Consider the following 25072-nt stretch of genomic DNA (forward strand, 5'->3'; position numbering starts at 1 on the left):
TAACATAAGACAGACATTACACCTAACAAACAATAAACACGAAATAACGGAGTGGACACAAACAATGTAATCATGAAAATGCAATGACCAGATTTAAAATGAGTAACCTTAAAAGGGAAAATACTGTTCTGCAAAGCAAGCAATTTGTGGAAATACTGTCCTAAAGTAATATAGCAGGTGAATAGGAGTTTAGGTTGTTATAAATGAAAGGAAGTTTGTTTACTTGGTTGCAGAGTGGGGGGGGGGGGGGTCTTGGCAGTTGGTTGCGGAGGCTGATGAGCTGATGGGTGATGGCACTCAGGGAGGCGCGGTGTTTGCAGCGGTTGTTGGAGTGGAGCCCCTCTGATTCCCTCTCCTGGTGAAGCTTGGGCTTGGTTGCAGTTCTCTGTCCAGCTGGGTCTTCACTGATAGGCTTCAGGAGGGCTTCTTGTGGGCTTCTCTTCTCTTGGGCTGATGTTCTCTGCCTCTCTTCGTGCTGATGGTCTTTTGTTTTCTCCTCCCTTCTGTTTCTCCTCTCCTGGCTTTGTTCTGAGGTGCCAGGTTTTATAGTGTAAAGTTCGTGAATAGGAGTGACCAGGAATTCGACTCCTGGACCAATGGCTGACCATCCATTTGGCGGGCTTTCGGAAGGGGGTCTGTATCAGTCCTTTTGAGATTTATGACCAGAGTGATTTCCCTTGTATTGATGATTTTCGTTAGGCTGGTGTAACTTTTGATATATTCACTTTCGTGGTAACCACTGACCAGATTTGGAAACTGGAGTGATTTTCCATCGGTTTGATACCAAACATGCCATAGCAGCCTAGCGGTTCACACCTCATACCATCTGTAATGATTAATTAATGATTACTTATATTATGTCGTTATGTTATATTACTCACACCTTATTTTATGCCTCACAATCTATATAATTGTAAATATACTGTGTAGCTGCTGGCGCGTTCCAAACTAAATCTCATTGTACTTACAATGTCAATAAAAACATCCATCCATCCATCTAGGCAGGCCAGTGTCGCCTCCATCCTTCCTGAAGTCAGTGATTCCTTTGTCTTTGTGCTGTTTAGTGCCAAATTGTTTGCTGAACTCCAACCTATCAGTTTCTGGACCTCATCTCTGTAAGCTGACTCATAAGAACCAAAGAGATTTACAAATGAGAGGAGGCCATTCGGCCCATCAAGCTCCTTTGAGGAGAACTTAGCTAATAGCTCAAAAATCTTATCTAGCTCTGATTTAAAAGAACCCAGGGTTTTAGCTTGTGTTACAATAACAGGAAGACTATTCCATACTCTAACTACACGCTGTGTACAGAAATGCTTCATCAAATTCGTTTTAAAATGTTCTCCAGCTAATTTCCACTTATGGCCACGAGTTCTGGTATTTAAACTAACATTGAAATAGCCATTTGGCTGAACAGCATCCAGACCTGTTAGAATCTTAAACACCTGGATTATGTCCCCCCTTAGTCTCCTTTGCTCGAGGCTAAACAGATTCAGCTCAGCTAACCTCTCCTCATTAGACATTCCTCTAAGACCAGGAATCATTCTCGTTGCCCTACGTTGCACCTTTTCCAAGGCAGCAATGTCCTTCTTAAGGTATGGTAACCAAACCCGCACACAATATTCTAGGTGGGGTCTTACCAAGGAATTATATTATCGTAGCATCACTTGCCTTGTCTTAAACTCCACACACCTAGAGATGCAATGTGCCTTCTCGCGTGGTGTTCCTGCAGAGGGAGTCTGTGAGTGCTGGAGATTGGGGGAGGGGGCAGTGTGGCTATGTCTGCTCTGTGTTCCTCCAGACGAGCAAAGAAGCTGTTTAGCTCCTTTGCTAAAAGGGCGTTGCTGTTAACAGTGACGGTGTTGTTGCCTTTGAAGTTTGTAATGTGTTGTATTCCCTGCCACACCCACTGTGGGTTGTTGTATGTGAAGTAGACCTCTATTTTCTGTTTCTCTGCCTGCCTGGCAACCTTGATGCCCCTATTCAGGTTAGCTCTGGCTGCACTCTGTGTTCTTGACTGCGCTGTCTTGCCCTGTAGTATTGTATTGTTGCTCTTGTGTTTATCTTGCACTTTCTCCCTCTGTTTGTGCTCCTTTCACTCTGTATAGTTCTATCTTGCCCGCACTTGTGTCATCTTGTGTTGTTTCTGTTTTTCTTCTTTGTGTTGCACCGTGGTCCAGGAGGAACAATGTTTCCTTTCACTGTGTACTGTGTATATTGCTGAAATAACAATAAACCCACTTGACCACCTGCCTCAATTCATCCTGAAGAGTTTTCCAATGTTGTTCAAAGGTCTGTTTGTTTCGAGTGAAGGACACGCCCCTGGACGTGCTGGATAAGGGGACCACAGATCAGTGTCCTCAGTCCTGCTTCTCCCTTCAAAGCTGAGAGGAAGATGACCCGCCTGCTGCTTCTGGTTTTGGCTTATGGAGCTCTGCTTATCTCCACAGAGGCCCAGCAAGATTACCACAGTCTCCCTGCACTCACAAGACGGCCATTAAACTCGCAGTCGAAAATGCTCATCAAGGAACCCGTCAGCACATGAATTTCTATAACATCCAGGGCCGTCCGAAGGTAACTGCTGAGAAAGTGTTTACAAAAGTGTGAAACTTTCATCATCTGCAAGCTGAACTAATGAGTATCACATTGATTTTGATGTTTTAATTTCAATGCATATGATGCTTAATGTCTCTTCACAATGAAAGTGATGGTTGTATATCTCAGCCCTGGTCAATTTTACCTTCTCACAGTTTCTCTCTGAATCTGCTGCAGTCAAGTCTGTGACAGTTTGCCATTTTTTGGGTGATTATTGTTTGTTATATTGCCTTTAAAACAGTTGTAGGCAATTTTGTATATAACGTGTTTATGTGATTTAGATCAGCAGTGAATACATTGACATTGAGATTCTCTTGAGAGCAACAAAATGTCCAAAGTCAACTGCAACAGACCATCGGGCTGACTGTATTTTCATGGACAAGAGGGTAAGTAAAGAGTCACTGTGACTGTGAGCATTGGACATATCAGTTAGCAAATTAATTTAGGTTCATGTTAACTTTTTTGATGCCCTGTGGGGGAAAGTTAGCCAACAATAAAGTAACAAATACATAGGTGGCCTCAAAGAGCCAGTTCCTTCACCTTATTCTCAAATTTTAGTAGGTTTACAGGCTTAAAGGCTGGATTACCAGGCAGAAGCAAATGCTAATCATCTGAGGGGTGACCTGTAGATTATGCTTCGAGCTATGAACCCTAGCTGGCCTTATTTAAAGACCTGTGGGCTGTACTACAAAGCGGGTTTTACATACCCAGAGTTAACTCAATCGAGCCAGGTTAACTAAAACTCATTGTTGAAATCAGCCTTAAATGGCAGTGTGGTGTTTTGTGGTGAAAGGGCAGGACTTAACTCTTGTTTTAATTAGAAAGCCAGTAATTAAACCTGGTCAGAGCAGGGTAGATGTGCAGTGTGAATTACCCTTTAAATTTACCTCTTTAAATAGTGAACTACAGGACCACTTAGCTTGATCGGAGGACAGTATTTTAATACAGAGCAGTGTTCAGTTAAACGGGATTTGTTGTTCATACTTTTAGATGAACTTGCTTTGTATAATATAGCCTTATGGTGACCCTGCTTTGGAAGCTCTTTCCTCTAAAATTGTTCTGTGTCATTAAACCCTGCACTCCAGCAGCTCTGCCTTAAATCATTAGATATATCTTTACTACACCTTCTCTCACTGTATTTATTGCCCACCACTCTTTAAATACTGTTTTTGTGTGTCTGTGTGTTTTTGCAGCCATTCATTAACTGTAGAGTTTGCAGCAGACGGTCTGGTAATGATCTTACACATCCATCAAATGACTGTGTACCAAACAAGAAAGTGGATGAAGTAAGTGTAGAGAGTCTTAGCATTATGGAAATGTAACAGGTGTGTGAATTGTGTCTAAACATGTGGTTAAACTTTGATTGTGTTTGTACATGCAAAAATTTGATCAGAGTACTGTTTATTAATGACAATGTTACTTTTAATCTGAACAACAGTGGCAGCACCAAGGAAAAGCTTGGGGGGGGGGCTCTAGCTCCTCCTCCAATGACCATAGTACCCCCACAGCACCCCCAAAATATTGGTTTCATTTTTTCTTTAACTATCTGTAAAATCTGTATATTGTGTAAGACATTTTTGCGGTTTTTACAGCATACTTGTAGTGTATTTTTTCTTCAAAGTACACATAGAGGCTCTGTGAGCTAGACGTTAGAATTTCATATTTTATCCTATTTTATCCATGCTGTAGCTTATCGTGCTGTGTGCTTCTATACACCATCTACATAAGCTGAAAAGCTAAAGCACCCGGTCTAAATAATCTCACTCCCCTATAGCACCTGTAGCATTAAGTCACTGGCGCTGCCACTGCTGAATAAACGACTCCAATCTGACTAAACCGCTTAACTTTTCCTCCCCATGTTACATTTCAGGACAAACGACGTAATATGTGTCCTTCTGATAAACCTCTTCTCAGACCTAAAACTGCCTTGGCTTCCAAGGACACTAAAGAAGCTGAAGGAGACCGTCTGGCTGTTTCTGATGGCTGATGGTCCTGCAATGTGGACCAGAGGAGGAAACTGGGAGGGAAAATGCTTTGCTTTATATCATGCCCACCCAAAGCCCCCAGTGAGTAAGCCATAGGCGCCGATAGCATGGAAAAACTCCCAAGAAGGAAGAAACCTTGGGAGGGACCAAACTCAAAGGGGGAGCCCATCCTCCTGGGGCCGGCAAAGTGTAGGTGCAGGATCACAAAAAAACTTGACGAGAGAAACGAGAGAATTCGACTGTCCCTCACAAAAACTGTAAAGTTTTAGTGGCTAAATTGCTTTTTCTATGCCTTTTCAAACAGGAGGAGATTTGTTTGGCTATACGTAGAAATTTTCTATACAATTTAGACAGCACAGAATCATTAACCTACTTTAATGCATTTATTAATACAACCACATATTTCACACATTTTGACATCAGTCATGCAGTGAAGATACAGTCTCTTTATTTCTTGACGCCAACCCTCCCCATTAATCCGGGCTTGGGACCGACACCTAGTTGAGCTGGCTTTCTCCCTTAAGTGGCTGGGTTAGGCTAAACTATGCACATATTTATGAAGACTACTATAAATTTATAAAGACCTCCCTAAATATGTAGTCTAACAAAACGCAGTTTAAAGAAGGTAGCCTACCTGGTAAACAAAGAAATTAAAAGGCCCACAGCATATAATCGGGCTATATCCAAGCAGTTTTTAAGAACGTAACCTACATGGCGAAATTGAATTACTTTCTGGACCAACAAACGCAACCAGACATGAACATTATGCACCTTCCTAGTCTTGATGTATGTCGTCATACAGATGAGGACGTTAAGGCAGCCTTTAGGTCCGACCCATCATGCACTGCAGTTTTTTGCAAATTCCTCAGATGGAAAACCATTAAATACCTCTTCTATTACCTTATATTACCTTATATTCATGTAATAAATATACAAATATCAATTAGTTGGAAATCAGCCAGACAGACGTAATTACTACAAATGGTTTCCACTGTATTTGTGACTCTGAGTGCCGCAGGCTTGGATGCAGTGCCGCACCATTTTGTAAGGCATGCACTGGCCAATCATGTAGCACTTCTCTCATAAATATTAATGAGACATCACCTATGTGACGCCCGCTCCGTCCGCTCCTCGTGTGTGCCACGCCCCCTAATTACCCACGTGTGATTTCCTGATCGTGCCCAGTCGTGTCTTGTTTCCTGCTGCCTTGTTTCTTGTATTTAAGTTCCTGTTGTGTACTAATCCAGTGTCTGTCATTGATGTTAGTTGGCGTCTTCTGTTCCCTGCCCCGTTATTGGTAATAAACCCCTTGTTTGCCCTGATTACGGCTTTCTGCCCGTTTCTGCCTGTTCGCCCGCACGATCGCCGCTCTGCCCGCGATCGAGCGTGACAGAATGACAGACCCACTCAACAAGGCACAGCAGCAGACCGAGAGCCAACGTCTCGGTCTGCTGCAAGAGGTACACTACTGGCTGAACCAGCCCGACGTCCAGGAGGACCCCGTCGCGCTGCAATTGGCCACCGACAGCTGCGATCTCCTGCTGGCGATGTCCCCATCGGAGGGCGGGCATCGTCTAGGAGAGGTGCGCTCCCACCTCAACCAGCTGGTTCAGCGCCTAACAGCGCGGAGGTTGGGGCTGGACGCACGGTGCGTCCCGGAGGTTGTTCCCCAGCCGTCCGTCCTGTCGGACGTGGAGCAGCCTCCCGCGGACACCGTGACAAAGAGGAAGAAGAAGAAGAAGAAGAAGCACGCGATCGCCCCTGCAATCGTTTTGGGAGCGTGCGCGCTCATCCCCGCTTCTCTCCTAACCGGGGAATTGGAGGACTCCCCGGCTGACCTCGACGTCATCACCGCAGCTAAGCTGCCTGCGCTGGCAGCTTCCCCAGTCCGGGGAGAGCACCCAGCCGCCGCTGAGCTGCTACCGCCCCTCGAGCGGTACTACTACCGGCCGGAGCGGCTGGCCAACAAGGGGGCCCGTGCGGTGCGGGACGCTATCCCGCGTGTGCCCCGGGCACTTAAAGGGACCACGTCCGTCTTGCCCGCACGGGACCTGCCGGTCCCGCCGCCTGCAGCCCCTGCTCAGCCCGAGCAGCCGCCTCCTGTGCCTGCAGCCCCTGCTCAGCCCGAGCAGCCGCCTCCTGTGCCTGCAGCCCCTGCTCAGCCCGAGCAGCCGCCTCCTGTGCCTGCAGCCACCTGCTGCAGCTCCCGGGCAGGCGCCCCCACTGCAGCCAGCTCCTGTTCCTGACCGTGCTCCTGTTCCTGCAGAGGCGCCCCCTCTGCAGCCGCCTGCTGCAGCTCCCGGGCAGGCGCCCCCACTGCAGCCACCTGCTGCAGCTCCCGGGCAGGCGCCCCCACTGCAGCCAGCTCCTGTTCCTGACCGTGCTCCTGTTCCTGCAGAGGCGCCCCCTCTGCAGCCGCCTGCTGCAGCTCCCGGGCAGGCGCCCCCTCTGCAGCCGCCTGCTGCAGCTCCCGGGCAGGCGCCCCCACTGCAGCCGCCTGCTGCAGCTCCCGGGCAGGCGCCCCCACTGCAGCCAGCTCCTGTTCCTGACCGCGCTCCTGTTCCTGCAGAGGCGCCCCCTCTGCAGCCGCCTGCTGCAGCTCCCGGGCAGGTGCCCCCACTGCAGCCGCCTGCTGCAGCTCCCGGGCAGGTGCCCCCACTGCAGCCAGCTCCTGTTCCTGACCGCGCTGCAGCAGCTCCCGAGGCGCCCCCTGACCGCGCTGCAGCAGCTCCCGAGGCGCCCCCTGACCGCGCTGCAGCAGCTCCCGAGGCGCCCCCTGACCGCGCTGCAGCAGCTCCCGAGGCGCCCCCTGACCGCGCTGCAGCAGCTCCTGTCCCTGGCCCCGCTCCTGTCCCTGGCCCCGCTCCTGTGACTCCTTCACCCTCACCCCGGCGACATCGACCCCGACCGGGGGTCGGTATGTCTGTGTCCCGCAGAGGGAGGGGACACAGACGTCGGACTGGGGTCCCTCCCGCCCTGCCCCCTGGCTCGCCCTCCCTCGCCTGCGCTCTGGCTCGGTTGGCGCCTGCAGGTCCTGGCCCTCCGGGTCGGCTGTCGCCTACGGGTCCCCCTCCGATGCCTCGTCACCCTGCCTCGCTCCCCCCTCCGGTGCCTGGTCGGTCGCCTGCGGGCTCCCCGACGGCGGCTCCTCGGTTGCCTGCGGGGCCCCTACCTCCGGCCCTCCACCGGACGTCGCCGCCTGCTGCGGCTCCCCCCTCCTCCGGGCCTTCGCCGTGGGCCCCTCCTGCTCCCTCGTCCCCTTCCCCGGTGCTCCCTCCTGCTTCCTCCCTGGCCCCTCCGCGGGTCCCTCGCCCTGCCTCCTCGGCCCCTCCGAGGTCCCCTCCGGCTCCGGCCTCCCGGCCGCCTGCGGCCCCTCCGGCTGCCTCCCGTCGCCCGCTGGGGCTCCCTCGGGCTCCCCTTCCTTCCTCCTCCTTCTCTCCCTTCTTTCCTGTCCCTGTCCCGCCTGTCTTTGTTCCTCCTCCTGCCTTTGTCCCGCCGTCCTCTGTTCCTGGTCCCTTTGTTCCGCCCCGCTCTGTTCCTGGTTTCCCGTCGTTCCCTCCCGTCACTCCCGCTCCTTTTGTTCCGCCTGTTCCCTCTGTTTCTCCCTTCCTGGTCTGTCTGTCGGCTTTTCCTGTCTTGTGTAGTGTCCTGTCCTGGCTCCTGCCTCTTTGTCAGTTTTGCCTGTCTGTCTTGTTCCCTGTTCCCCGTTGATTTTTTTTTGCCCTTGTCTTTCAGGTTCTGGTTTCCCGGTCTCGTCCCGTCCTTCGCCTCCTCCCGGGCGCGCCCGGTGTAGCGCGCCTTTGGGGGGGGGTTCTGTGACGCCCGCTCCGTCCGCTCCTCGTGTGTGCCACGCCCCCTAATTACCCACGTGTGATTTCCTGATCGTGCCCAGTCGTGTCTTGTTTCCTGCTGCCTTGTTTCTTGTATTTAAGTTCCTGTTGTGTACTAATCCAGTGTCTGTCATTGATGTTAGTTGGCGTCTTCTGTTCCCTGCCCCGTTATTGGTAATAAACCCCTTGTTTGCCCTGATTACGGCTTTCTGCCCGTTTCTGCCTGTTCGCCCGCACGATCGCCGCTCTGCCCGCGATCGAGCGTGACAACCTACCACCCTGCAAAAAAGAAATTTGCCGCTCGTCCCCCTGCACATGAACCAACATGGCTGTGTCAACCAGCGGAGCTCCGGAGCCTCTGGAGAAACACGCGGCAAAAAAGGCTCGCATACGGTCTTCCAGAGTTTGGGAATACTTCAGTCATGACACCTTTTCTGCGCCTCTACTGTAGCTGGCGTTAATGACGCTGTTTCAGCCATTTTATATTTTCTGTTTACTTATTCTGTCATGTAAGACTGAGACAAATTATCGTTTACGACTATTCTTACACACTGTAGCCTGACTTGCTGACTTAAGTAAGCTTAACTATAAGCTACCTTTGCTAGTGTTTGTGAATAACATGTTTCTCTAGTTATGAAATTATTCCATGTTTTAGCATCTGTTTCAACATTAAAGTCAAATTGGTATATTGAAATATGTAAAAACTATTGAACTATTAGCTTAAGTCTAACATAGAAAATCCTACTGAATCTCTTAAGATTTTCCTTTTTTGTTAATGCACTAATGTTTAAGAAGTGTCTTAAATTGAATTTCAGATTTGTGTGTGGGTGGGAGTGGGTGAATTGTATTAAATTCATACATTCATTCTTTTGGCTCAGACATTACTGACCTAAAACAAATTGAGGCATTGGGTAAGTGCTTAAATTAGCTACTAAATGGCAAAAAATATTCTAAATATCACATTTTCCATTCTTCGGTATAATTTTAATGAATCACCTATGCTGCCAAACATTAACGCATAGATTGTCACAACACTCTATGTTTTAGTTCTTCTTTATGTGTATAGGACGGTGTGATGGTTCTGGTGGTGGGTGTGGCCGACGCTGCTCGCGATGTTTGGCTATGCTGCAGTCCCAGGGACCAAGTTGGAACACATTTCCACCTTCAAGCTTAGGTGGAAAAACGGCACCGAGACCCAGCAGCAGGACAACTTCTTGTCCAGACAACCAGCCCTGCTTCATCATTGAAGTAAGCCCTGTGAACAGGAGCGAGATGTACTTCTGCAGTGGATGTTATAGCGGAAAGAACATCCCCATCCTCACGTCTGCCGGAGTGCCCCCTCAAGTGGGTGTGTGACTTAACTCGATGGATGAATTGGACAGAATGTACTGTTACTAGAGGTCGACTGATATGGGTTTTTCAAGTCAAGGGTCAGGCGATGGCCGATATATGCTGCTGATTTTTTTTGGCCGATAATTGGACGTTTTCCCCTCTATTTGCATGGTAAAATATCACACTAATAATAACAAACGATACACAAAATTTCTCAATTTAGCATTTATTGAATACTCGAATACTTGAATACTGGAAACAATAACACATTTATAAACAATAAAAATAGCAGCATCAGAATCTCTGTTAGTGCACAATATAGCAGCAAACTCCTCATGTTTGACGGAAGGAAATTTGTAAACAATACAAAAAGGAATAAGCATGTTATCTTTAGTTGTAATCCCACTTCCAGTCCCTGAGTCTTACTCACCACACGCATACTTCACAGCAAACAGACAGCAGTTAATTAACCAGAAGAGAAAAATGCAAAAACACAACAGAACTTGTAAATAATAACAAACTAATAGACAATAAAAATAGCAGCATCAGAATCTCTATTAGTGCCAAATATAGCAGCAAACTCCTCATGTCTGACGGAAGGAAAATTTGTAAATACACAAAGGAATGAGCACATCTTCAGTTTTAATCCCATTTCCAGTCCCTGAGTCTTCCTCATCCCACAAGCAGGCAAGGCATGTCACCCCGGTTGTGTGACACTTATTTTATATAATAAAATAAGTGCCCCCTGCGGCCCCAGAGCCCGAGCAGCCGTCTCCGCTGCCTGCAGCTACCGCGCCCACGTCCGAGGCGCTTTCCCTGCCTGCAGCTCCCGGGCAGGCGCCCCCTCTGCAGCCTGCAGCTCCAGTCCCTGGCCCCACTCCAGTCCCTTCTCCCCCTGTGACTCTGGTACCCTCACCCCGACGAGCCCGACCCCGGCCGCAGGTCCTTATGTCTGTGTCCCATAAGGGGAGAGGACACAGACGCATGGCTGGGGTCCCACCCGCCCAGCCCCCTGGCTCGCCCTCCCTCGCCGGCGCTAGGGCTTGGTCGGCACCTGCGGGTCCTGGCCCTCCGGGTCGGCTGTCGTCTGCGGGTCCCCCTCCGCGGCCTCGTCGCCCTGCCTCGGTCCCTCCTCCGGCGTCTTATCGGTTGCCTGCGGGCCCCCCGACGGCGGCTCCTCATTCGCCTGCTGGTCCTCCCGCTCTGGCGTGTCGGAGGACGTCGCCGTCTGCTGCGGCTCCCCCTCTCTCCTTGCCCTCGCCAGGGTCCCTTCCAGCTCCTTCGTCCCCTTCCCTGGTCTCCCCTCCCACTCCCTCCTTCGTCCCTGCGTCTGTCCCTCACCCCGTCTCCTCGGCCCCTCCGGCTCCGGCCTCCCGGCCGCCTGCAGCCCTTCCGGCTGCCTCCCGTCGCCCGCTGGGTCTCCCTCGGGCTCCTCTTGGTTCCCCCTCCTTCTCTCCCTGGCCTCCCGTCTTTGTCCCTCCTGCCTCTGCTCCCCCTCGCTTTGTTCCTCCTGTCTCTGTCCCTCCTCTCTTTGTCCCTCGTCCCTCTGGCTTCTGCTCCTCTTTCCCCGATGTTCCCTTCGTTCACTCCCGGTCCTTTTGTCCTGCCTGTTCCCTCCGTGTCCCCCTTTCTGATCTGTTTCTCTGCCTTTCCTGTCTTATGTCAAGTCTTGTCCTGGCTCCTTCCCCTGTGCCAGTTCTGTCTGTCCGTTCTGTTCCCTGTCCCTCATTAATGAGGTTTTATATAGATATACATATATGCCCGGCTTGTCCGCTCCTCGTGTGTGCCACGCCCCCTGATTACCCACGTGTGCTTCCCTGATCGTCTCCTGCTTTGCCCAATTACTTTGATTAGTCATGACCTATTTTAAGTCCTGGTCTTACCTGTTTGCCCTGTCCGTCATTGTAGTTTGTCAATGCCTGCGTTCCGTCCTGCTCTACCCGCTCCGTTTCCCCGATTAAAGACCCGTTTTCACAAACACAAAAAAAACTATATGTATACATATACATACACTGAACAAAAATATAAACGCAACACTTTTGTTTTTGCTCCCATTTTTCATGAGATGGACTTAAAGATCTACAATTCATTCCAGATACACAATATTACCATTTCTCTCAAACATTTCTCACAAATCAGTCTAAATGTGTGATAGTGAGCACTTCTGCTTTGCTGAGATAATCCATCCCACCTCACAGGTGTGCCACATCAAGATGCTGATCTGACATCATGGGTAGTGCACAGGTGTACCTTATACTGCCCACAATAAAAGGCCACCCTGGAATGTGCAGTTTTGTCTCACAGCAAAATGCCACAGATGCCACAAGCATTGAGGGAGCGTGCAATTGGCATGCTGACAGCAGGAATGTCAACCAGATCTGTTGCTCGTGCATTGAATGTTCATTTCTCAACCATAAGCCGTCTCCAAAGGCGTTTCAGAGAATATGGCAGTACATCCAACCGGCCTCACAACCGCAGACCACGTGTAACCACACCAGCCCAGGACCTCCACATCCAGCAGGTTCACCTCCAAGATCGTCTGAGACCAGCCACTCAGACAGATGATGCACGGCCCCATGTTGCAAGGATCTGTACACAGTTCTTGGAAGCTGAAAATGTCCCAGTTCTTGCATGGCCAGCATACTCACCGGACATGTCACCCGTTGAGCATGTTTGGGATGTGCTTGACCGGCGTATACGAAAGCGTGTACCAGTTCCCACTAATATCCAACAACTTCGCACAGCCATTGAAGAGGAGTGGACCAACATTCCACAGGCCACAATTGACAATTTGATAAACTCTATGCGAAGAAGATGTGTTGCATTGTATGAGGCAAATGGTGGTCACACCAGATACTGACCGGTTCTGAGTCCCCAGACCCCCAATAAAGCAAAAAACTGCACATTCCAGGGTGGCCTTTTATTGTGGGCAGTATAAGGTACACCTGTGCACTACCCATGATGTCAGATCAGCATCTTGATGTGGCACACCTGTGAGGTGGGATGGATTATCTCAGCAAAGCAGAAGTGCTCACTATCACACATTTAGACTGATTTGTGAGAAATGTTTGAGAGAAATGGTAATATTGTGTATCTGGAATGAATTGTAGGTCTTTAAGTCCATCTCATGAAAAATGGGAGCAGAAACAAGAGTGTTGCGTTTATATTTTTGTTCAGTATATATATTTATGGGTGTATCGAGACTAGATGGTCAGTATGGATAACTAAGGTGCACTAAAACTGGGTGAGCAGGCAAGGCATGTCACCCAGGTTGTGTGACAATTATTTTATATAAATGTATATATGTATATATATATTCCATCCACCATCCCTCCTTTACGGAGAACTGCGTTATTTTTATTGTCCATTACGAAAAAAATAAAAAAACTATATATATATATATATATATATATATATATATATACATATATATTTATGGATGTATCGAGACTAGATGGTCATTATGGATAACTAAGGTGCACTAAAACTGGGTGAGCAGGCAAGGCATGTCACCCAGGTTGTGTGACAATTATTTTATATAAATGTATATATATATATATATATATATTCCATCCACCATCCCTCCTTTACGGAGAACTGCGTTATTTTTCTTTTCTATTGCTAATAAAAAAACTATATATATGTACATATATATATATATATATATATATATATATATATATATGGGTGTATCGAGACTAGATGGTCAGTATGGATAACTAAGGTACACTAAAATTGGGTGAGCAGGCAAGGCATGTCACCCAGGTTGTGTGACAATTATTTTATATATATGCATATACATATTCCATCCACCATCCCTCCTTTATGGAGAACTGCGTTATTTTTATTGTCTATTGCAAAAAAAAAACAGAAAAACTATATATATATATATATATATATATATATATATATATATACATATATATTCATGGGTGTATCGAGACTAGATGGTCATTCTGGATAACTAAAGTGCACTAAAATTGGGTGAGCAGGCAAGGCATGTCACCCAGGTTGTGTGACAATTATTTTATATATGTGCATATATATATTCCATCCACCATCCCTCCTTAATGGAGAACTGCGTTATTTTTCTTTTCTATTGCTAATAAAAAAACTATATATATGTACATATATATATATATATATATATATATATATATATATATATATATATATATGTATATATATATATATATATATATATGGGTGTATCGAGACTAGATGGTCAGTATGGATAACTAAGGTGCACTAAAATTGGGTGAGCAGGCAAGGCATGTCACCCAGGTTGTGTGATAATTATTTTATATATATGCATATATATATATATTCCATCCACCATCCCTCCTTTACGGAGAACTGCGTTATTTTTATTGTCTATTGCAAAAAAAAAACAGAAAAACTATATATATATATATATATATATATATATATATATATATATATATACATATATATTCATGGGTGTATCGAGACTAGATGGTCATTCTGGATAACTAAAGTGCACTAAAATTGGGTGAGCAGGCAAGGCATGTCACCCAGGTTGTGTGACAATTATTTTATATAAATGTATATATATATATATATATATATATATATATATATATATATTCCATCCACCATCCCTCCTTTACGGAGAACTGCGTTATTTTTCTTTTCTATTGCTAATAAAAAAACTATATATATGTACATATATATATATATATATATATATATATATATATATATATGGGTGTATCGAGACTAGATGGTCAGTATGGATAACTAAGGTGCACTAAAATTGGGTGAGCAGGCAAGGCATGTCACCCAGGTTGTGTGACAATTATTTTATATATATGTATGTATATATTCCATCCACTATCCCTCCTTTATGGAGAACTGCGTTATTTTTATTGTCTATTGCAAAAAAAAACACAAAAAACTATATATATATATATATATATATATATACACATATATATTTATGGGTGTATCGAGACTAGTTGGTCATTATGGATAACTAAGGTGCACTAAAATTGGGTGAGCAGGCAAGGCATGTCACCCCAGTTGTGTGACAATTATTTTATATAAATGTATATATATATTCCCTCCACCACCCCTCCTTTACGGAGGACTGCTTTATTTTTAATATCCATTGCGAAAAAAAAAACACAAGAAAAAGAAAAAATATCTATATATATACATATATATATATATATATATATATATATATATGGGTGTGTCGAGACTAGATGGTCAGTATGGATAACTGAGGTGCACTAAAATTAGGTGAGCAGGCAAGGCATGTCACCCAGGTTGTGTGACAATTATTTTATATATATGCATATACATATTCCATCCACCATCCCTCCTTTACGGAGAACTGCGTTATTTTTATTGTCTATTGCAAAAAAAAAACAGAAAAACTATATATATATATATATATATATATATATATATATATATATATATATACATATATATTCATGGGTGTATCGAGACTAGATGGTCATTATGGATAACTAAAGTGCACTAAAATTGGGAGAGCAGGCAAGGCATGTCACCCAGGTTTTGTGACAATTATTTTATATAAATGTATATATATATATATATATTCCATCCACCATCCCTCCTTTACGGAGAACTGCGTTATTTTTCTTTTCTATTGCTAATAAAAAAACTATATATATATACATATATATTTATGGGTGTATCGAGACTAGATGGTCATTATGAATAACTAAGGTGCACTAAAATTGGGTGAGCAGGCAAGGCATGTCACCCCGGTTGTGTGACAATTATTTTATATATATATTCCATCCACCATCCCTCCTTTACGGAGGACTGCTTTATTTTTAATATCCATTGCGAAAAAAAAACACAAGAAAAAGAAAAAATATCTATATATATATACATATACATATATATATATATATATATATATATATATATGGGTGTGTCGAGACTAGATGGTCAGTATGGATAACTAAAGTGCACTAAAATTGGGTGAGCAGGCAAGGCATGTCACCCAGGTTGTGTGACAATTATTTTATATAAATGTATATATATATATATATATATATATATATATATATATATATATATATATATATATATATATATATTCCATCCACCATCCCTCCTTTACGGAGAACTGCGTTATTTTTGTTTTCTATTGCTAATAAAAAAACTATATATATGTACATATATATATATATATATGGGTGTATCGAGACTAGTTGGTCATTATGGATAACTAAGGTGCACTAAAACTGGGTGAGCAGGCAAGGCATGTCACCCAGGTTGTGTGACAATTATTTTATATATATGTATATATATATTCCATCCACCATCCCTCCTTTATGGAGAACTGCGTTATTTTTATTGTCTATTGCAAAAAAATAACACAAAAAAACTATATATATACATATATACATATATATATATATATATATATATATATATATATATATATATATATATATATATATATATATATATATATAGGTGTATCGAGACTAGAAGGTCATTATGCATAACTAAAGTGCACTAAAATTGGGTGAGCAGGAAAGGCATGTCACCCCAGTTGTGTGACAATTATTTTATATATATGTATATATATATATATATTCCCTCCACCACCCCTCCTCTACGGAGGACTGCTTTATTTTTATTTCCATTGCAAAAATAAAAAATTTTAAAACACAAAAAAAAAAAAAAAACGAAAATAATAATAATAAAAATAATTTTGAATGTGTATTCAAATAAGTTTGAATGTGTGTGAACTATATATAAATATATATATACACATGCATATACAGAAATATATACACACACACACATATATATATATACACACACACACACACACAGACACACACTCACATAAACACATACACACACTGTGTACAGTCTTATGCAAAGGTTTGGCACCCCTTGACAAATAACATCTTTTCAATTACAAAAGCAACAATATCAGTTAATACAGTCTCTTTAGGAACTGGGGGAAAAATACACAATATTTTCAGCAAACATTGATGAATAGTTACTTTTTATGCCATAAATTGAACAAAATTACAAAATAAAAACATTATTATGGCACTCTGCAAAAGTTTGGGCACCCTACGTAATCAGTACTTAGTAACACCTCCTCTGCCAGATATCACAGCTTACAAGCGCTTCTTATAGCCAGCTGAAAGGCTTTCAGTTCTTGTACTTGGGATTTTCTCACATTCTTCCTTGCAAAAGGCTTCTAGTTCTGTAATATTCTAATATATCAAGGGCTGTATTGTCAAATAGGAGATCGGCAGCATTCTCCCACCTGAGAAAACTGTACTACAATGCCCTTGATAGTGTGTAGAAACACACTCGTCAGCTCTAGTCCTCCTGTAACAACGCAAAAGGACTGGCAACCCTCAGGTATTTATGCGTGCGATTGTATGATAAATTCACCCTGACAGTCTCACACTTCTCTTGGTACCAACAGGTCTCATGGAATATATAAAAGGCAACTGCAACAATTATACTCGGCACTAAACATCGAGGCACGGAAATGCAGCAGAGCTTGTGTATTTCTCAGGATGCATTCTAGTAAAATGCCCGGAAAATGAGCTAAAGACATATTTCAAGGGGCACTATATAAAACCGATGGAAATTTTACTGATTAAATAAAAGGAAAAGCATCGTTTGAAAAATCACAAATGTTTCTAAGATTCAATGCATCGCTTTTTGACCACATCATAGCGATGAACACATCATTGTTCCTGACAATGTCCTAATACAGAAATAAAACTTTATGTTGGTAAACTCAAAAAGCCTTCACCTGTCACACTGGCTAACGATCTCAAACGATTATAAAGCAGCATTTTGAAAAGCGCTGTTTTAAAATAACAGGTACAACACTTACTTTGTCTTCTGGCCAAATGCTTTTCACGGCTTGGCACTCCAACGGTGCTGAAACGAAATTTGTATTTCCTCCTACCTCGTTGGCCCTTCAGTTCTTCTTTTCTCCCTTTGGATGTTTTTTTCCTTCTTCTTTGGATATTGTTTTTTATTTTTGTTTGTTTTTTTTACTTTGCATGTTTTTCCTTCTTCGGATATTATTTTTTTTGGCTTATTTTTTTAGACGATGTTTTTTTCGTCTTCTTTAAAAATTGATTTTTTTCGTCTTCTTTAAATATTGTTTTTTTTTCATCCTTTTGATGTTGTTTTACGGAACAAGAGCCGTACAGTGCTACTCTATCAGGAGGTAGCGCCAACTGAACGCCTTGAAGCAGTACCCAGCTCTTTTATAGGGAGCGTCAACCCGAAGTCAAGTTCTAGAACGTTGCACTCACTTTTCATTGGTTTCCCAGCTATGCTGTCAGAATAATGTTTGCTGATTGGTCGAAAATTTTAAAACGTACCCGAGTACTGTAAAAAAAACTCAAGATCTTGCTACCCTACGGAGCACCCATAAGGTGATTTTTTTTATACGTTATATGCAGCTATTTGTAGCAGGCCGTAATTAGACTAATCCACCCTTTGTCAATAAAGCCAACAAGAGAACAGGTTGCCCAAAGTTTGCTCAGGTACACGCCACAGCACAACCTTAAAAACACTCCAGCACAAATCACACTAGTGAATGACACAGCAAATCACAGCAATAAAAAAGACCCCTATGGGCAATCCAGCACCCAGACTACAGGTGCCAAAAGGCCCAGCCTGCCTAATAATGAACCCAAAATATACATACAACAAAGAAAAAGACACAAACAAAAAAGAAAATAAAACTAGCCAGCTGCTCCCACTAAACCCCGCTCCCGAGGCCACTAAGCCGGCTGGCTTGATAATACACGATACAACCTCAGATAAAACATATTAAAGCAACACCAGGGAGGTTTACAACCTGATCCTTAAAATTATCGACCCGTAATTCCACCTTGAAAACCCCTAAAGAACAGTAGTTTACCCCATGACTCACTGCCCCATTCAAACAAAAAAAAAACAGGTTTTTGGGGTAACCTTTAGGTCAGCTCTTCAAAACCAGGTATGAGGACTCTTCAGCTAATCAGTCCTCTAATTAGAAATCTAATTAGGGAGTTGCAGCGAAAACCTGCATACACACCGGCCCTTTGCGGATAAGATTGTTCACCCCTGAAACAAGCAAACAGAAAGGCTGCTACACTGCAAATTCAATATGCCCGCCGATGCTCCACCAAATCTATCAGGACCCTGCCTGTCTTTCCCGTGCCTGCTCCTTTGCCAATATGCCCTACCATCGGAGCATGCACAGCCATCTCGCCCCGGCTATGCCTCCTGTCCTAACTGCAGTTCCTATACCTGCCTATAATTGCCTGGCTACAATCCATTCCCCAAAATGAAATTGATGACCCAACGATCACAGCTAAGAATTCTATCCCCAAACCACTGGTCTTCCTCCCCAACCGAACGATCATTCACTGACCGTGGTAACTTATAAGGGTTGGTATGATGACCAGTGGTGGACCTCACCGAACGTTTAACTGGTCTCTACACCTCGGGGGGGACATAACCTCCTCCATTATACGAGGCCTACTTGTGGATGCTCTATTGCGACCCCTCCCACCAGCCCTGTCCCCGTAAAATCACAGAGTCCTCATCCGATTCCATTTTTGTTGCCCCTGTGGGCAACCCAGACTCAGGAGACATTACCAGAACATCTTCCCCTGACATAACAACCCCCTGTGGTACTGGACGCAACTCTGTTCGGTGAACTTGACGGACAACCCCGTCCCCCTCCATTGGAGTTGCAGAGTAAACTGCACCCTGATCTTGGGGACACCGAACTACCATATACAAACAGGCATCCCAATGATCCTGTATTTTACCTCGAACATGGTTCCGCAAACACACCAGCTGACCTTCATCAAACCCCTAATCATTAACCAACTCATTGTGTTTCCGATTTCGTGGTGTGGCTTGTTCCTCCAACTAAGCCTTCACATACTCTTGAAGCACCTGCAAACTTTCCTGATGGTTTTGTACCCATTCCTCCAAAGGTCCACCATACTGACTGATCCCGGCAGGAGCCTGAAGATAGTGTATCGGTAATCGAGGCTCACAGCCAGACCTTAAATAAAAAGGCATCATCCAGTCATTTGGTGGGGTGTAGTATTGTAAGCTTCTCTGCTGGAGGAAGTGTGTGAAGCAAATTGTGCAAAAAAAATATTAAAGCAACACCAGGGAGGTTTACATCTAGATCCTTAAAATGATCGACCTGCAATTCCACCTTGAAAATCCAATTACCATATAAAGGATACAAGATGTAAAGATGACAAATGACATGGCACACATTTGTTGTTTAGACTGTTGTGTCAGGTTAATTGAAAGCTGAAGGATCTTAGTGTTTACTAGTCTAAGTAACAGAATGTCTAAACACTGTGCTTGCCTTTATGGGTTTTTAAGCAGAACATATAGGTATAGAAACATATTAACATTACGTTTCACGATTCACTGACTGGAGAATAGGAGAATATACACATCAATATTACTACTTAAGTTAACTAACCCTAATCCCAACCCCTATTGGCATGGAGCCCGCCAGGGTTCAGGTGAGATATAAATCTGTAATCTGTATCAATGGTTTTGCTATCCATACCCACCCTATTAATGTTAGCTTCCCAGGGTTTCTTGTTAGACAAGCTCTGTGTCTCTCTATACCCCCATTTACTGCACGACTGATTGTCCATTTATAAAGAATCAAATAGGGTGAAGATGGTTTTAGTTTACAATTACTCTGGAAGGTGACCAGATTAAAAAAAACTAAATACCATGCCTACGTGTATGTAATCTCCATCACAGTCCCCATTTTCCCCATAATCCTCGTTTTGATAGTGCCAATTTGTGTAATGTGAGTTTTTTTTTTTTTTTTTAAAACTGTTATAGAAGAACATACTGGATGCCACATGTGTACAATTACCCCTTTCTAATTAGTGGGGTCCGTTGTGTCAGCTACAGCCTTTACTAACATACACATAAGTATACAGTCTTACAGCACTTTTGTTTTCCTTTTGTATTTAATGGTTTTCCATTTAGGGGGCAGCATGGTGGTGCAGTGGTTAGCACTGTTGCCTCACACCTCTAGGGCCCGGGTTCGAGTCTCCACCTGGGTCACATGTGTGTGGAGTTTGCATGTTCTACCCATGTCATCGTGGGGTTTCCTCCGGGTACTCTGGTTTCCCCCACAGTCCAAAAACATGCTGAGGCTAATTGGAGTTGCTAAATTGCCCATAGGAGTGTATGCGTGAGTGAATAGTGTGTGAGTGTGCCCTGCGATGGGCTGGCCCGCCATCCTGGGTTGTTCCCTGTCTCGTGCCCATTGCTTCCGGGATAGGCTCCAGACCCCCCGCGATCCAGTAGGATAAGCGGTTTGGAAAATGGATGGATGGATGGACAGTTTTCCATTTGAGGAATTAGCAAAAAACTGCAGTGCATGATGGGTAGGATCTAAAGGCTGCCTAACGCCCTTAATTTGTTTGCAATTTCGCCAGGTAGGCTACCTTCTTTAAACTGCGTTTTGCTAGACTACACATTTCGAGATGTTTTATTGTAGTCTTGGTAAATATATATATATAGTTTAGCCTAACCCAGCCACTTAAGGGAGCAAGCCAGCTCAGGTAGGTGCCAGTCCCAAGCCCGGATTAATGGAGAGGGTTGGCGTCAAGAAATAAAGAGAAATAAAGACAACTAATACTCCTAGTTTGCGAGATCTGACTGCAATGGCAGCACTGCTACAAGGGTGTGGATAAATCTATACAAATATCACCTGCATGCACATTACTTCTTTTACAATAACCAACTCCTGATCCATACTGTTAGTCGTGAAAAAAAAAACTATCGTGTACATAGAGGCCCTGTGTAAAAAGATAACTGCCAAGGAAAAGATCAAAAACATTTATTTCAAGGATACAAAGTTTTTATGGTCATGTACAGTGTACAGTGCAATTCTTATTTGATTAACTTGAATGTCTCCACAGACTAGACGATTAAACAAATAAAGCAGCGCAACATTACAGTAACTAATAACAAATAAACAAAGCTCACGAGTACTATTACAGTATTTATATCATTTATTTAAACTTAATTTTACCAGGTAAATTAACTACAAAGCAGTTACCACTGCTTTACCTGCTTCTCGGGAGAAATAGCAGATATACGTCATGTATGTGACTAAATTCTTAAGCCAATAAGGGCAAAGTTGTGTCGTAATGGAGGCGGATCCAGTTTGTGCAGCCGGTTAAAGACACTACGGGCATGTAAATGGAGAACGAAATTATAGTTATACCGAATCTCCTACACACAATACCAAGGTTACCAACTTTGGTCAGCTGACCGGAGTGAGACGTTCAATTCCCGTAAGATTTCTTTGCGCCAGCCTGAGAGTCTGAAAACACGTCACACCAGATGCATGAGAGATGGAAACCTGGGATATTCAGTCGAATCAGATCAAATATGATGCTAAGTTAGTACTAAGTTAAAATATGTTCCGGACTTGTAACATGCACCCATGATTTGGAACAGTCAGCAGGCTGTCTCTGGCCACGCCCCCTACACTCGGTCCGGCCCCTGGCTTTTCCTGAATTCTGATTCCTTTAGATAAACATTGACTTCATTGATATTGTTATTGATTTATCGACAGACCATCATACGTTTTAGACGTTATAATAACAACACTCTATTGATCCCCAAAGAGAGAAATTCTCTCCTTGCCTGCCCCCTCTTACTGTCCATGATACACAAGCACATATGTAGAAAAACGTCAGCTTGGAAGCCAAGGCTGGACTTAACCTACTCCTTAGGGTTCAACTGGAAACTGCCCCATGGCCGAGCGGTCTAAAGCCTCCTGCGCAGCGAAAATGGCCTTTCAAAGTAAGGGGTATTCTGTTCTCCGAAGTAAGGCGTGGGTTCGAATCCAACTTCCGACAAAAGTTCTTCAATCGTTACAGCACAATTTGAGCCACTGATCGGCTTTAATTGCTTTGTTTTATTTTTGCGTTTCAGGCAAAACTACATAACACTTAAAGACACTACGGGCATGTAAATGGAGAACGAAATTATAGTTATACCGAATCTCCTACACACAATACCAAGGTTACCAACTTTGGTCAGCTGACCGGAGTGAGACGTTCAATTCCCGTAAGATTTCTTTGCGCCAGCCTGAGAGTCTGAAAACACGTCACACCAGATGCATGAGAGATGGAAACCTGGGATATTCAGTCGAATCAGATCAAATATGATGCTAAGTTAGTACTAAGTTAAAATATGTTCCGGACTTGTAACATGCACCCATGATTTGGAACAGTCAGCAGGCTGTCTCTGGCCACGCCCCCAACACTCGGTCCGGCCCCTGGCTTTTCCTGAATTCTGATTCCTTTAGATAAACATTGACTTCATTGATATTGTTATTGATTTATCGACAGACCATCATACGTTTTAGACGTTATAATAACAACACTCTATTGATCCCCAAAGAGAGAAATTCTCTCCTTGCCTGCCCCCTCTTACTGTCCATGATACACAAGCACATATGTAGAAAAACGTCAGCTTGGAAGCCAAGGCTGGACTTAACCTACTCCTTAGGGTTCAACTGGAAACTGCCCCATGGCCGAGCGGTCTAAAGCCTCCTGCGCAGCGAAAATGGCCTTTCAAAGTAAGGGGTATTCTGTTCTCCGAAGTAAGGCGTGGGTTCGAATCCAACTTCCGACAAAAGTTCTTCAATCGCTACAGCAGAATTTGAGCCACTGATTGGCTTTAATTGCTTTGTTTTATTTTTGCGTTTCAGGCAAAACTACATAACACTTAAAGACACTACGGGCATGTAAATGGAGAACGAAATTATAGTTATACCGAATCTCCTACACACAATACCAAGGTTACCAACTTTGGTCAGCTGACCGGAGTGAGACGTTCAATTCCCGTAAGATTTCTTTGCGCCAGCCTGAGAGTCTGAAAACACGTCACACCAGATGCATGAGAGATGGAAACCTGGGATATTCAGTCGAATCAGATCAAATATGATGCTAAGTTAGTACTAAGTTAAAATATGTTCCGAACTTGTAACATGCACCCATGATTTGGAACAGTCAGCAGGCTGTCTCTGGCCACGCCCCCTACACTCGGTCCGGCCCCTGGCTTTTCCTGAATTCTGATTCCTTTAGATAAACATTGACTTCATTGATATTGTTATTGATTTATCGACAGACCATCATACGTTTTAGACGTTATAATAACAACACTCTATTGATCCCCAAAGAGAGAAATTCTCTCCTTGCCTGCCCCCTCTTACTGTCCATGATACACAAGCACATATGTAGAAAAACGTCAGCTTGGAAGCCAAGGCTGGACTTAACCTACTCCTTAGGGTTCAACTGGAAACTGCCCCATGGCCGAGCGGTCAAAAGCCTCCTGCGCAGCGAAAATGGCCTTTCAAAGTAAGGGGTATTCTGTTCTCCGAAGTAAGGCGTGGGTTCGAATCCAACTTCCGACAAAAGTTCTTCAATCGCTACAGCAGAATTTGAGCCACTGTTCGGCTTTAATTGCTTTGTTTTATTTTTGCGTTTCAGGCAAAACTACATAACACTTAAAGACACTACGGGCATGTAAATGGAGAACGAAATTATAGTTATACCGAATCTCCTACACACAATACCAAGGTTACCAACTTTGGTCAGCTGACCGGAGTGAGACGTTCAATTCCCGTAAGATTTCTTTGCGCCAGCCTGAGAGTCTGAAAACACGTCACACCAGATGCATGAGAGATGGAAACCTGGGATATTCAGTCGAATCAGATCAAATATGATGCTAAGTTAGTACTAAGTTAAAATATGTTCCGGACTTGTAACATGCACCCATGATTTGGAACAGTCAGCAGGCTGTCTCTGGCCACGCCCCCTACACTCGGTCCGGCCCCTGGCTTTTCCTGAATTCTGATTCCTTTAGATAAACATTGACTTCATTGATATTGTTATTGATTTATCGACAGACCATCATACGTTTTAGACGTTATAATAACAACACTCTATTGATCCCCAAAGAGAGAAATTCTCTCCTTGCCTGCCCCCTCTTACTGTCCATGACACACAAGCACATATGTAGAAAAACGTCAGCTTGGAAGCCAAGGCTGGACTTAACCTACTCCTTAGGGTTCACCTGGAAACTGCCCCATGGCCGAGCGGTCTAAAGCCTCCTGCGCAGCGAAAATGGCCTTTCAAAGTAAGGGGTATTCTGTTCTCCGAAGTAAGGCGTGGGTTCGAATCCAACTTCCGACAAAAGTTCTTCAATCGCTACAGCAGAATTTGAGCCACTGATCGGCTTTAATTGCTTTGTTTTATTTTTGCG

This window comes from Brienomyrus brachyistius, unplaced genomic scaffold (assembly GCF_023856365.1).
Source record: "Brienomyrus brachyistius isolate T26 unplaced genomic scaffold, BBRACH_0.4 scaffold77, whole genome shotgun sequence".
NCBI lineage: Eukaryota > Metazoa > Chordata > Actinopteri > Osteoglossiformes > Mormyridae > Brienomyrus > Brienomyrus brachyistius.